This window comes from Gorilla gorilla, chromosome 18, assembly GCF_029281585.2.
Source record: "Gorilla gorilla gorilla isolate KB3781 chromosome 18, NHGRI_mGorGor1-v2.1_pri, whole genome shotgun sequence".
NCBI lineage: Eukaryota > Metazoa > Chordata > Mammalia > Primates > Hominidae > Gorilla > Gorilla gorilla.
The window spans coordinates 37,653,918-37,656,792 of NC_073242.2; the positions used below are offsets into that span (position 1 = coordinate 37,653,918).

At 48.0% G+C, this 2,875-nt stretch overlaps 1 pseudogene; it reads right to left on the reverse strand.

Annotated features, from left to right (window-relative positions):
* Positions 1-1,686: 1,686 nt before the first annotated feature.
* On the reverse strand, positions 1,687-2,875 carry LOC115933130 (uncharacterized; annotated as a pseudogene).

The window sequence follows — 2,875 nt, forward strand, 5'->3', positions numbered from 1 at the left end:
TCATTTCATCTCATTTCATTATTTCATCTCATTTTTCATCTCATCATTTTTCATCTCATTTCATCTCATCATTTCATCTCATCATTTCATCTCATCATCTCATCTTATTTCATCATTTCATCTTATTGTTCATCTCATTTCATCTCATCATTTTATCTCATTATATCATCTCATCTCAATTTCATTATTTCATATCATTTCTTTATTTCATTTCATTTCATCTCATCATTTCTTCTCATCATTTCATCTCGTTTCATCTCATCATTTCATCCATCATCTCATTTCATCTCATCTCATCTTTCAATTTCTTTTCAATTTTGTCATTTTATCTCATCATTTCATCTCATCATTTCTACTCACCATTTCATCTCAAAATTTCATCTCATCATTTCATCATTTCATCTCATCATTTCATCTCATCTCAAGTAATCTTATCATTTCATCTAAGTGAAATGATGTAATGGAATCATGAAATGAAATGGATAGGATGCCCTCAGTGATGTTAAATTGAAAAATTGTTTTCATGTATTCATTTTTATATTTATATGTATTTATATTTATATTTACTTATATTTCTTTTTACTTATTTTTATTTATATTTTTACTTATTTATTGGTAGACAAGGTCCTGTTCTGTGGCCTAGGCTGGAATGCAGTGGTGCATTCACAGTTCACTGCAGCCTCGAGCAAACCTCCCACCTTAGCCTCCCAGGTAGCTGGGACCCCAGGTGCGCACCACCACACCTGGTTAATATTTTATTATTTGTAGAGATGGAGTCTTGCTATGCTGCCCAGGCTGGTCTCAAACTCCTGGGCTCAAGCAATCCTCCTGCCTTCGCAACCCAAAATGCTGGGATTACAGATATGAGCCACAGTGCCCATCCTATTTATTTACTTATTTATTTATTTAATAAAGAAAAGGTCTCAATATGTTGCCCAGGCTGGTCAACTCCTGGACTCAAATGATTCTCCAAACTTGGCCTCTCAAAATGTTGGGATTACAGGTATGAGCCACCATGCCTGGCCTAAAAATAGTATTATATTTTTGCATTATATAATTTTCAATTAAGTAATATGAATATTCTGTACAGGAAATATGCCCTTAATTACATAGGAATAAACATTTGTTACACTGAGAAAAATCTAATAGAGCTAGAAATAAAAATTAATTTGGAGAGGTCATTAGATACTCATACATTCTTATGTTTATATATTCTTTCATATATTCATATATTCTTTTAACAGTATCAATGGTTTGGAGTTATGTGTACAAAACCATGACCTACATGTAATACAACTAATAACAAGCACTTACAATTCAAGGCATATTATATACAAAGCTTTCACTTCTCATCTTCAGATTTTGTTTTTTTTCTTTCTGTTTTGGCAGATACTAGGAACACAACATTCAACTCACAGACACTATGGAGCCCTTACTAAGCATAAAGTACTGTGAAAGGCCAGGGCTAGGACAGAACTGAGACAGGGCCAGGGATAGGACAGAACCGGGGCAGGGTCATGGCCAGAGAAAAACCAGGGGCAGGGTCACAGCCAGGGACATAAGAGGACCAAGGCCAGGGCCAGAAGTAGGGCAGAACCAGGGCCATGGCAGGGACATGGCAGGGCCAGGGCCATGGCAGGATCAGGGCCAGCAGAAGGCCAGGGCAGGGCTAGCGTAGCACAGGGCCAAGGCAGGGCAGGGTCAGTGTAGAGCAAGGAATGGGCCAGGGTATGGCAGGGCAGGGACAGGGAGGTCCAGGGCCAGAGTCAGGTCCAGGACATGGACAGGGCAGGGCCAGAAACATGGCAGGACCAGAAAGGGGAAAGGGCAAGGGCAAGGCCAGAGAAGGACCACAGTAAAAACATGGCCAGGGAGGGTCCAGGGCAAGGGCAAGGCCAGGGCAGAACCAGAGCCAGGGCAGGCCAAAGGCAGGGCCAGGTCAGGGCAAGGCCAGGGTAGGGCAGGGTCAGTGTAGGGTGAGGGTAGGGCCAGGGCAAGTTCAGGGCCAGGGCAGGACTAAGATAGCACAGGGCCAAGGCCAAGGCCCTGTACTAAGATAGCACAGGGCCAGGGCAGGGCCAAAGGAGGGGCCAGGGCCAAGCCTGGCCAGTGTGGAGCCTGGGGATTGTCAGGGCCAGGGCCAGGGTCAAGGCTGAGCCAGGAACAGGGCCACAGCAAGGGCAGGGCCAGGGAGAAGGCAGAACCAGAGAGGATCCAGAGAAAGGGCAGGGCCAGGGCAGAACCAGGACCAGGATAAGGCAAAGCCAAGGCCAGGGCAGGGCAAGGCCAGGGCAGGGCAAGACCAGGGAAGGGCAAGGCCAGGGTAGAAATGGCCAGTGTACGGCCAGGCCAGGGTAGGAAAAGGCCACGGTAGGGCCAAGGCCAAGGCGGGGCAGGGCTAGGGTAGCACAGGTCATGGCCAAAAACAGGGCAGGGCCATAGCAGTGGCAGGACTAGCAACAGGGCCAGGGTAAGCGCTGGACCAGAGCATGGTGGGGACAATACAGGGCCAGGACAGATGATGGCAAGGCAGGTCCAGGGTCATTTCATGGACTCGGTAGGCCTGGGGTCAGGCCAGGGCAGGGAAAGGGCAAGGCCAGGGAGAAGGCAGGGCCAGGGCCAAGGCACTGCCAGGGCAGGGCAGGACCAGTGCAGGGTGAGGGAAAGGCCAGGGCATGGAAGGGCAGGGCAGGACAAAGGAAGGGCCAGGAGAGTGCCACGGCAGGGTCAAGGCCAGAACAAGGGTACGGCTGGGGTCAGAAATATGGTAGGGCAAGGGCTGGGCCCAGGCTGGGACATGCAGGGCAGAGCATGGCCTGTGCAAGGCAGGGCCAGAGCCAGGCCATAGAGATGGGAGGGCAACACCAAGGCAGAG